General features: G+C 42.6%; 1 protein-coding gene across 1 annotated transcript in view; it reads right to left on the bottom strand.

Annotated features, from left to right (window-relative positions):
* Positions 1 to 12,158, bottom strand: part of LOC144752572 (DNA nucleotidylexotransferase-like) — a 592,720-nt gene that overhangs the window by 539,420 nt on the left and 41,142 nt on the right. The window lies entirely within an intron of this gene.

Below are 12,158 nucleotides of genomic sequence, written 5' to 3'. Positions count from 1 at the left end.
ACAGGGGCCCAATACCCCCTCTCAGGCCCTGAGGAAGAAGCAGTCGAAGAGCGCCATCGCGCCCCCGTGAAGAGGCCTCAGGGGCCCCGGACCCATCTCTGGCCCCTGCTGAAGAAGAAGTTGGGGAGCACCCTTGCGCTCCCTGTGAAGGTGGGTGGCGGGGGCAGGACTTCATCCTCGCGCTTCGGGTGTCGGAGAACAGAGGGGAGAGTGCCGTCGCTGGCTGCAGAGTCTATGTCTGCCCACAGGAGTGGGCTGACCAGAATGAAGAGCCGGCTCCCGCGGCAGCACGCAAGGGTGCTGGCCATGCAGGGAGCCAGCGAATGCAGACAGGGGTGGGCTTTCCGAGCTTCTCTGCAACATGACTGCATATGGGGGGGTCCAGGTAGGACCGGGCCACTAAAGAAGTGTGGAAGCAGCATGAGGCTGTCATCGCAGGCAGCGCAGCTCTCCCCAGAGCAGCGGGAGAGCCGCTACTCAAATATGAACGGTCTGGGGAAAGCACCCCATAATGCCCTCAGGGCATGATTAGGCTGCTAAGAACACCGGCTTGTTTTCAGCATATGGTGACCCCAGGAAGATGGGGTCACCACAATTTGAGTGCCAAGGTGTAGGGTGAGCCGCAAGAGCAACGCAGACTCCCCCAGCACAAAGGTGGAATGTCCCCACCCTAAGTCTCTGGTAACTTAAAGGAAATAACTCCTCAAAGGTTCATCCTTGTTTTCAAGCCTACCTAATGCTGGAACTTTTGTTCTTCAGATGGGAGCTGATGCTGAGGACTACAATGAGGTGCGAGATACTGCATAGGGATTGTCTTCATGGAGGGAAAGGTGTAATTGCACAGGAGGTGCATTTATGTAATGTTCTTTTTAGGGACTGGAGGTCATAAGTATGATCTGATGTTATAAGTGAACTGGAAATATGTAGCTAGCCTAATCAGGGTGCCTGGTTCTAATTGCATAGCTATGTGATTATAAATGTGATGCTTTTTAGGGGCCGTGATTGATTGGCATTGTTCATGTTAACAGATATGATAAGTTCACGTCATTCCAAGTGATGCTTATACTAAGTGATGCTGAGACATGTATTCTTGCTACTGCGTTAATTGAACAATGAGACTGTCAGCCACTGTGATTTAAGTGTCTATAATGTATGTTCAGTATGAGGTGTTCTTGGTCAGGGTTATGTGTCCCTATGCAGGTGTTCCCATTATAAATGCGTGTTTAAAGAATGGAGGGGTGCCACTGGGGTGGTGCCAGTGGTAAGGGCCCTCACTCCAGGTTATGGTCAACCCGTTGCATTTGGGGGCAAGCTGATGTTCATACATGTGAGTGGTGGTACTAGAACGCGGGAAGGTTGACGCAAAGTGTCAAGAAGTATTTCCATCAGCTTATGTATATTTTTTAATTGATGCATAGTATTAAGTAGTGCATGTGTAATAAATGTACTCTTCCTTTTTATAAAGAAAAGTACAGAATGGACAATAAATGACTGAGTGTTGTTTCTGCATACCTGTAAATGGTGATTACTAGCCCACACCCCCTCCTTTGAGTAAGCCTTTGACTGCTCTGCTGCACCACCCTCTGAGAGTGAAGTGCTACAATGGAGTGTTTGGTTCCCAGTGAAGGATACATGTAGACGCATTATTTGATCAGGCTTCACAACTAATGCCTCGTTTTCCAAAACATAGTATATAATATAGCATGTAGGATTAGAGGCTCAGTAGACTTAATGCACTTATGTGTGCGCTACTGCTTGCTGTCATTTCAAAGGCAGCACTGCCTTTCACGCTGACTTTACTTTAAATTTATATGCAAATTCGACTTTGGATTTAAAGGTACTTTCAAAGTCTCAATCTACCTTTTTTACATAAAAGTAACCCCTAAGGTCTCCCCTAGGTGCCCCAGGGGTAGGGTGTCTTGTAACTAATCAGCAGGGTCAATATAAAAGATGTTTTATAAACCCTGGTGATGGAAAAACGGTCAATTCTGTTTTTCCCCATTGTAGTGAATGAGTCCGTAGGCTAACATCAAGATATTTTATTCAAGTATAAATGTTGACAGGAGCCACCTAAAAATATACTTCCAAGTATCTAATTAAAAGTTAAGATAATAACGTTATAATTTTATAATAACTATTACAGAAAAGGATGAGTCTTGTGGTCTTGCGACCGCCAGACTCGTGGTGACGCAAGAGTGGCGGTCCATTGTTTTTGCCAATTACGACTTACAAAGTTGTATCGGCAGTGGACCGCCTGCTGCGCCATGGTAGTGGTGCAGGAGCGCCACAATCCATTATGCTGAGCAGGGCATATTTTGAGTTCTTGACTGGCAGTGCAAGAACAATGGGTGCCCTACAGGTCCTCCATGTCCCCTATGCCATGGATATACATTCAGGGGGGCACAACATGTACCCCCTGTCTGTATTCCCCCCAGTTCCTGCATGGTATGGATGTCACCGTCCATGCCGGGCTGGAACATTTTGGCAATTCCAATTGCGGTGCCTGTTTTCAAGGCACCGCCATGGGAACAGCCATGGGAACAGCCAAAGGACCATCGACCGTATTACGAGTTGCACATTTTCAACTCTTAATACAGTCGGTGGTCCTTGCGAGGCTTTGACGCAGCGGAGGAAGCATTGCACTGGCGCTGCTGCACCAGAGTGGTAATCAGGTAATCAGGCACTAAGTTATTAAACTTTCTTTTCTGTGAGCCAAAATCCAGCTTTCCAGGTGCCCTGCAGATTGGCCAGTCTTTCCTAGGTTCAGACAGAGCTGCTTTATGAAGTCTGAAGTGTCCTGTCAGAGTAGACAATGGATTTCCTGTGGTTGGAGAGCTTTTGCTCCAAAAGCCAAAAGACAGGAAGAAGGTTGGAGAGCCGAACTGGTCTACAAAGGGAGAGAGACAATTTGGGACCAGCACAGGCTGACCCCACACCCTGCACCCAGCCACTCAGGAGCCTCAATAATTAAATCAGTCAGGGGTTACTTAGCCACGTCATTGGGTTGGTTTGGTCAGATCTAACCCCAAAGGAAAGGCTTTCCCCATGTTGGAGTTTGAGAGAATAATGCTTTCTGGGACAAGAATATGCCACACTTTGGAGGAAGTTGTCATACACCTGGGTGGCACCCTGCATCCCATTGGTCAGGAGTGCCCTCCTACTTGACACCCTCCTCCTTGACACCCAGAAACTGTGAATAAATATGGGAGAGCTGCATAGCTCCTCGGATCTGCTGCCTGAAACTACAAGAAGTAGAAGGACTGCCCTGCTGTATTCTGGATCTGCACCCAAATGACTGCACTCTGAAGGGCGGCCCCCAAATGGCTGCACTACAAAGGACTGCACCTGCTGCACAATCTGGTACTACAGTCCTAAGGACTTCGCCTTGCTTCAAGAAGGATCAAAGAATGGACTCCCTGCAAGCTATAGGTTAACAGAGCCCACCTGCATCAATTTCACTGAGAGTCCGCATCCTGGAGTGCGTCAAGTGGGTTTTTAAGGATTTGGCCACGTGCCTTGAGAGAAATGCAGTCCAGACATCCCAAGGTCCATCTAGGAGATTCCAGACCCTTGGATTTGTGTTTTGGACACTATAAACCCTCAAGAGGAACTTCAGGAAAAAGTTTCAGAAATTTGGTGAAGTTTGGGAACTTTTAGTCAAAAGACTCCGTAGGGTGACCGACTCTACTTTGAGGGTCAAGTCGGCTACCTTCAACCATGACCCAGGCTAGATTTCAGGTTCATCCCGCTGAAAGCTCCGGAGCTCCAGACTTCCAGGATTTGACCTTGGGTAGAAGCAATCCAACAACGTTGCATCAAAATCGGGCCGCTGGAGTTGTCTGCTTGACCTCAGGGGAAAGATCCCTCAGAATAATTTCTACGTACGAAGGCAAAATGTTGACTGAGGCCTCCCGCTTAGTGTATCTGACCAGGCCTCCATCGTGGTTGGCCTCAAACTTTGACTTTCTCCCAGCCAAGCACGACCAGGTGTCCCAAAGTTGCGCCATGTGTTTCTAGGCACAAGAAAGTGTTTATTATTTGTAAATTCATATCTCTGGTTCCCTACATTGGATTTTTGTTTTTTGTTGTCTATTTGTTCATAAAAATATAATCTATATCCATAAATTGGAGTTGGATTTTCATTGAGTGTTGTGACTAACCTATCTAATGTATGGGTGTTTATAAATGCTTTACACACCTGTCACCTAAGTTACACCTGCCTGCTCATTGCCAGCTACCAAGGGTTGAGCAAGTGAATCATATTTTACAACCTTGAATGACCCTCTTATTGTGTTTGTGGCCTTATTACTAGTGATAAGCCATTACTTATCACGACTAATAATCCACTTTCCAACAGTGTTGTAAACATAAAAACAGTCCTAGGTTAAACTGCCTTGTGGATTGTGTACAAGATGACCTTAAATGCACTGCTGTTTTGCACATGTTTCTCCCTCGTGGAATTCACAAAGCTGTGTTTTTGCCTGGGAACAGGGCTCTGTGCTGTTCCCCACATGTACCGAAAATGGTGGCTAATATCAACCTTCAATACATGACAATTTGTAAAATGTGAGCACTTTTTCCGGGGCTGATCTATAGCTGAAGCATATGTGCATTTTTTCCAGTCATCGAGGCTTAGAAGCATAATGAAACTCAGCAACCTTAATTCGCTAAACAGCAGTATATGGTGAGGGCTGAGCAAGGATTTAAGCAGCCCTAGTAAAGCATTTTAATACAAACTCCCATTGCAGCAAATTATTCCACATAGTGATAAGGGCTTTCTGTAAGTGCATTTGAATGGTTCTTCCCATTCCCACCCCAAGAATTTTTTTATTGGGCTCAAACCATCTATTTTACAAGTAATGTTCCAAAGATATTTTCTGAAAAAGCATTAGCTGAAAAACAGCTTTAACTTTATCACATTAAATCAATTAAAAGGCATGTGTATGCATGCCTGTATTTGCATGCAGCAGTATGTTATGTTGGGGTTTTGAGCTCTATTGTGACATCATTCACCGGATGGCTCCTTTAATGTCAGACCTATTGGTTTCATACTCACCACCATTTTATAAGGCGTCTGAATTTCAAAGAGTACTCTTCATTCTGCTGCCACCACTTGAGCCAGTGTATAATGCTGCAGCAGTGCCTCTGGTCCCACCACACTCACATCTCATACCCATGAAGGTTGAAGGGCAATGTGGGTGTCCTCAAAATCCATTTGGGAGTTGGGGTGTAGTGGGTCACCAAGTTTCATGGTGGTGGGGTTCCAATTGGGTCATCAAGCTTCATTAGTGGAGTGAGGAGAGACAACCCACAGAGCTGCCAGTGTCTACAAAGACACACCATTTTACAGTGCAATTCTAAGGATTTTGGCTACCCTTTGAACAATATAATTTAAGGGCCCCTTTATAGAATTTGAATTTTATAACCCATTTCCTGTTAACTCAAGCCCACAAGATGCTAAACAATGCTAAATTACTTGTTAAATTTTAGCAGGGTCAAACAAAACAAAAGAAATAAGTTACATGGGACCCAAACAAACTTCAAATGACATGGATTAGAGAAAGAGTCAGAGTTAGAAGTAGGCAGAAAGGGAGAGAGATTGAGAAAGGAAAATAGAATAGACAGGTCAAAGAGAGAGAGCTCACATACCCAGCAGGCCCCTTGAAAGAGGGGGCAGGGCAATTGCCCACTGTGCTCATGTATTATAATTCCTCTGCCCTCCTCCGCACTTCACTTCTGTAGTATGAGCAGTGGCAGGCAGAGTTGAGATGATGTGATTCCATGGGCGTACCACACTAGTCCTAAGGCAGTTGTGGAAGCCTGCTGGCCCTCTCTCCATTCCAGTGACAGGCCTTCTATTTCTGAATATGTTGTAGGGATAAATGGTGGCCATTATAAAAAGCTTTTTTTTCACCTTTAATATTTCCCAATTACCTATTGCTTCATTTCAGTCTTCATCTACAGGATCTTAGTTCTTGTCTGCTAATCTTTTCAGTCTAGTGATTTTAATACCCAGAAGGGTGAAATTCTCTTTCTCCGACTTAAGAATCCAGTCGGTTTCTAATATAGTTATATCATTGATATCTAGTAACACTTTCTGAACGTAAACACTCCCTTACTGATGCGCTTAGCACATGTAACTAAAAGAGTACTTATCTCTGCAAGTAGCAGCAAAAAAGAAGGAAGATGACTTGGGGTTCTGGCCCTTTGTTGAGATTGGAATTTTGTTAAAGTTCAGTATTCTCTAAAGGGGCTGCTGTGAGTAGTGGCAATAAAGGAGATTGCATTAATATTAGCCTCTATGTCTTTAATAAAATCCAGATGTTCTGCCCATCAAAGTTGGGGTAAATCTACATTCTCTGTCTCTGACATAAGAATTGATTTAGTTTCTCCCAGAATGCATTTTTTTAGATAATCATGACCTCTGTTTTCCCCAAGTCACAGTGCAACTAGCTGTCGGGCTCAAGCTAACCTATACTCTTCCTCCCTAGGGTGAATAAGGACTGGATAATGGAGAATGGGAGTAAAGAGGGTGACAAAACACTGGAGCCCCAGGACTTTCATCAAGACTGTGAGTCCCACAGGCATATCTGATGTGGATACTGACACTTTGTAAATAAAGCTTGCTTCATCTTCCCAGTGGACTGTAGACTGCACATAGAAGTAATGAATCCTGTGCCAAATTGAGGACCCAAGTGAACTTTTCAACAAAAGAGTACGAGTACCAGGAAAGGCAACTATAGGGCCACTAGAGAGAGGCAACAGTACTAGGGAACTGATAATGAAGAAGAAACCAATTGTGCAGAATACCAAGGCCAAGTTAGGTGAGGATGGGAACAAAAATGGAAGCCCACAGCCAATTTGCAGTGTTGCGAGATGGTGTGAATGGGCTGGCTGTCCTAGTTCTATGCTGTTCTCTTTCATGTAACCTGGAAGTATAAGTGCTTCAGCAGGTGTCCCTTCAGTACCTCTCATCTCATCAGTAAGTTCGCTGTGCCAGCTGCCATTAACACACATGTCAGAGCTTCCTTGGTGTCCCTCTAACCTTGTATTGACATTTGGGGCCAACTAAATTAGATCAGATGTTAGTAATACTTGTATGACAAAATATTAGGGACCGAAATATCGTAGCACAAGAATATTGTGTCAACAATATCATCAACACAATGACAAAAAAAATGAGTTATAATTTAATTTTGTGTAACACAAAATCATAATATATCTACATACATAGTAGATATAGAATGCCGTTTGGACAGGGAAAGTAGTATCTTGGAACAGGTACATAGATGACCTGTTTATCATCTATCGAGGGATAAAAGAGTGTGCAGAAGCATATGTCGATGTACTAAATAATAATAATATCAATCTCAAATTCACTGGGGATATCAGCACAGAGGCAGTTAATTTTTTGGACCTTAAGGTGTTCAAAGCTGAAGGAAAAATCTGTACTGCATTACACAGAAAACCGACAGCGGGTAACTCTACACTGCACGCACACAGCTGCCATTCAGAGAAAACTATATCTAGTATACCCTACGGTGAACTATTAAGAATAAAGAGAAATTGTACACGACAAAGTGATTATGAGATAGCGGCCAAGGACAGTATAATGAGGTTCCAAGTGAGAGGATACAACAAGGAGACCCAACAAGAGGCCAAGTTGAAAGCGGACAAAAAGTTGAGATCTGAATTAATCTCGAACAATAGCACAGGGGTATCCAGGAAACAAATGGCTGACAAAAACAGTATGAGACTGATTGTTAACTATTCTAGTGATGCCCATGAAATCAGAAAAAAATGTGTGAAGAACTTGCACATACTTAAATCTGATCCGATTATCGGAAAGGATTTACCTAAATCTCCATTAATAACTTTTAGGAGAGCAAGGCCATTGGGCTCCAATGTTGTGCACAGTCATTGCAGTAAAGAGGAAAAACCCTCTCCATTTGGTAAATTGGCATGGTTCTATCCTTGCCTCAAATGTAAAGCTTGTAAGAACAGTAAGAAGGTGACTAGTTACCAAGTACCTGGGATAAAAGAGCCAAAAAAGATCACCAGTTTAATGAACTGTAACACAAGCCACACGTTGTACTGTCTTTTATGTCCGTGTGGCTTGTGCTACATTGGTAGTACAACTCATCCAACCAAGATTAGGATCTTGGAACACCTGAGGGCCATACAAAATAAGGATCCCACATATCCAGTGGCAAGACACTTCGCACTGTTCCATCAGAGCAACAGAGAACTCCTGAGCTTTTACTGCACGGACTAGGTGCCTGCAGACATAAGGGGAGGGAATAGGTTGCTACAGTTACGAAGGTTGGAATCTTGTTATATAATCGAGAACCAAACCAAAAAAAATAGGTGGCCTCAATGCTGGGGAAGAGTTAGTAGTCCATTTATGATTTTCTTTTGAAACTGAATTTTCTTTTGAAATTGAATTTCCTTATAAATTGTAAGGTTTATATAATAATGCGCCTGTACTCTTCTGTGTGTATGCCCATTCAGGGCTAAATTATTTTGATGAATATGACTAATTCTGTGCATTACTGAAAAGCCCATCCAGGGCGTAATTATCAGTGATTCCAACTGGATTTACACCACTTAGTAATGGTGGTTTGTATTGCATATGATGTCCTTTCTTCATGTTTATTGATGGGATGTATTCAAACACTGCCCGATGGTGGCACCGGCCTCTAGTTGAGAAAGGCGGTTGCCGAAACGCGTCTGTGAGAGAGTGTTTGCCAATAAATATATTGGACCTGTCCCCGTGAGTGCTTTGTGCTTTCTGTGCAAGAGGAGCATTGGTCTAAGTGTGACCCGCGTGGTTCCGTCACCCGCTATCACAGCACCCGGCTGTGAGTGAAGGGAAGCAGACGGGCAGTGAGCTTCTATATATATATATGAATGACATTCGAGTACGAGTGGAATATCTGCACTGTTGCCTGGAAATGGTAAAGAAAGGTCATATAATATCCGGAGGTTTGTGACATTTGCAACGTGGGAAAATGAAAATGATTCAAACATTTTGCCTTGAAACCCAATTGCAAGTCCTTCTTTGCTCTTTGCCAAATGGAAATGCTCTTAAGCCTTGCTCACCTGTTCTCCGAGGACGCATATGATTAAGACCTGTTGAGGTCGAAACCGGTAATGCTTTTCCTGATGAAGTGAAAGCTGTTCCTGTGATGTCCGACTGGTGGGCTTGATTTCTGCGCTAGAAGTAGGCGTGAAATATTGTGTGCTATAGACAGGCGGTGACGTCGCCAACAAGCCCTGACCTGGCAGGCTGGGTTTCCCTTCGTCAAAACTTGCTATTGGTTATGGACACATTCTTCAGGGTTACCCACTGGCTGCACGCAAAATTGTAAGGATGGATTGTGCCGAGTGAGCACCACCGGGGTATGCAGGAGGCGCTGCCACTGATCCTTGGGAGGTCTGTGGGCCCGTGATATCTCAAGATTCCTGCATGCAGCCAAGATTTGTGGGAAACTGTATTCTCACACAGTCGGACCGAAGGAACCAATAAATCATCAAGACGCCACACTGTGTATTGGAACAGTGGGTACTGGGAAGAGCAGTGTGCGCAAAATCAATGAAAAGTGAAATTCAGAAAACCAACGAAAGAACTTTAAAGAAGTGACTTGCTGGGGCATTTTTTTGAATGCTTGCAATGAATGATGGACATTGTAGTCCGGAAATACTTTTATCTAAACCAAAGGAATGACATTCGAATACGAGTGGAATATCTGCACTGTTGCCTGGAAATGGTAAAGAAAGATCATATAATATCCGGAGGTTTGTGACATTTGCAACGTGGGAAAATGAAAATTATTTGAACTTTTTGCCTTGAAACCCAATTGCAAGTCCTTCTTTGCTCTTTGCCAAACGGAAATGCACTTAAGCCTTGCTCACCTGTTCTCCGAGGATACATATGATTAAGACCTGTTGAGGTTGAAACCGGTAATGCTTTTCCTGATGAAATAAAAGCTGTTCCTGTGATGTCCGACTGGTGGGCTTGATTTCTGCGCTAGAAGTAGGCGTGAAATATTGTGTGCTATATATATATATATATATATATATATATATATATATATATACATATATATATGTATATATAAAAATATATATTTTTTTTAAAGCAAAGATAGGAGCACTCACAGGTCTTTCTCACTTGATTTATTAAAGCCAACAGACAGACGTGTTTTAGCACACTCGCTTTTTTCAATGTTGGTCGCATCAATTGAAGACACATGACCAAGTTTTTAAATACATCCTGGCTGTTTGCTATTGGACAGCTGCTTTTGTAAGCACAGATAGAGAGTTTCCATTATTGTATCAGTATGCATATATCTCCTTGCTCGTAAAAGTCTCAGTCTTCTGGTAAGTATTTTCATTCTAGTAATTTACGAGCACAAAACCTTTCGAGAAATCATGATGTCTTTGTAAATCAAATTCCAATTGCCCCCATTTGTGCCAATATTTCCATTTTGCACGTAGCAAACCTGCTGGCATCGATACAAGTTACCTCTTGCTCCTCATTTAGTAATGAAAACCTCGTGTTTAGCTGGTTTGTTAGGCTTTCAGGATAAGGGGATTTTGGCAGTCAAAAATAAACATGTACTCCAATGGCCACTCACTGCTGCTGAACACTTCACAAAGCGGGTGCCTCCTCTAGTGAAAGTGGTTTTCACGAATGGATCGATAAAGGCATCATCACATTTCACGATTTATTAAAAGATGGTTCCCTATGGAAAACCCTGGGATACAAAGCTCCTATGATATTTCACCCGTACCCCTTCCTCAAAGACTACATGACACTTCTTCTTTCTCAAAGCAACCCTGCTAACACACAAGATCAACCCATTTCTTCTCCTTTGGACTTCTCAACTCAATTTAAAGCTACTGTTATATACAAGTTACTTTCCCGACCTGCCAACTTCCAAACTAGATCTAAAGTAGTACTTTTGTGGGAGAAGGACCTGTCACAAGATTTCTCTTTTCCAATTTGGGACTCCATTTGGTCTAAAATCCACACTTCCTTACGCTCTGCTAGTACAACCCAGACTTTATAATATTTTTAGAACAGACTATTTTTTACACCTACAGACTTACATAGATTCAAGTTGTTGGTTTCCCCAAAATGTTGTCTTGTCCCACGAAAGCAGTGATTTTCTGCATATGATTTTCCACTGTCCCAATGTTAAAGCTTTGTGGATTCGTATATGGTCCAAATTGAATGAAATTTTAACTACTAATGTACCTTTTGATATTTTGCATATTCTTAGGTATTTCCTCTACGGTCTGGAATGTGCACAGTAATGTGGGCACATTTATTGATTTGTTTTTAGCCATTTTCTTTCAGATTATTACTTCTAACTGGAAGGACACCTCAAAAATGTATTTTCAAGCTTAGTGGAATTTGCTTTGTCACCATCATAGACTCGATCGAGCTTACGCCTCCTCTACGTCTTTGTTGATAAACAAAGACTTGTTGTGGTCACCATTAACAACTTTTCTTTCAAGTTGTGCCAACTGAATGTATTCATACAGGATACCAATGTGCTGTTTAGTATTTCGTAAAGTTTATTTCTCTCTGTTCATTGCTCCACCTCCTTATTCTTTTCCTTTGCTGTACCCCTCCCTCTCTCTCCCTTTTCTCTTCTTTCTTTCTTTTCTTACTCTCTCTTTATTTAAAATTTTTAAAATTGCATTTACTCCTAGTACAGATTGTATCCGTTGAGGATGCGTTTTATGTTCTCATTGCCTTACTCATTTTGTCTTAACTTTCATCCTCTAACTTCAAAGCATGTATTGATGTTTTACTTTGTTTATTACTTCAATAAAGCATTCTAAACTTTAAAAAGTGGCCTTCACAATGTCATTTTTTAAAGCAAAGACAGGAGCACTCACGGGTCTTTCTTACTTGAGTTATTGAAGCCAACAGACGAGTTTCAGCACACTCCCTTTTTTCAATGTTGGTTGCATCAATTGAAGACACATGACCAAGTTTTTAAATACATCCTGGTTGTTTGCTATTGGACAGCTGCTTTTGTAAGCACAGATAGAAAGTTTGCATTATTTTATCAGCATGCATACATCTCCTTCCTCGTAAAAGTCTCAGTCTTCTGCCTCAGCCTGAGACAAAACTCCAACTA

Source organism: Lissotriton helveticus, chromosome 5_1 (genome assembly GCF_964261635.1).
Source record: "Lissotriton helveticus chromosome 5_1, aLisHel1.1, whole genome shotgun sequence".
Lineage (NCBI taxonomy): Eukaryota > Metazoa > Chordata > Amphibia > Caudata > Salamandridae > Lissotriton > Lissotriton helveticus.
This window is presented reverse-complemented; position numbering and strand designations above follow the sequence as displayed.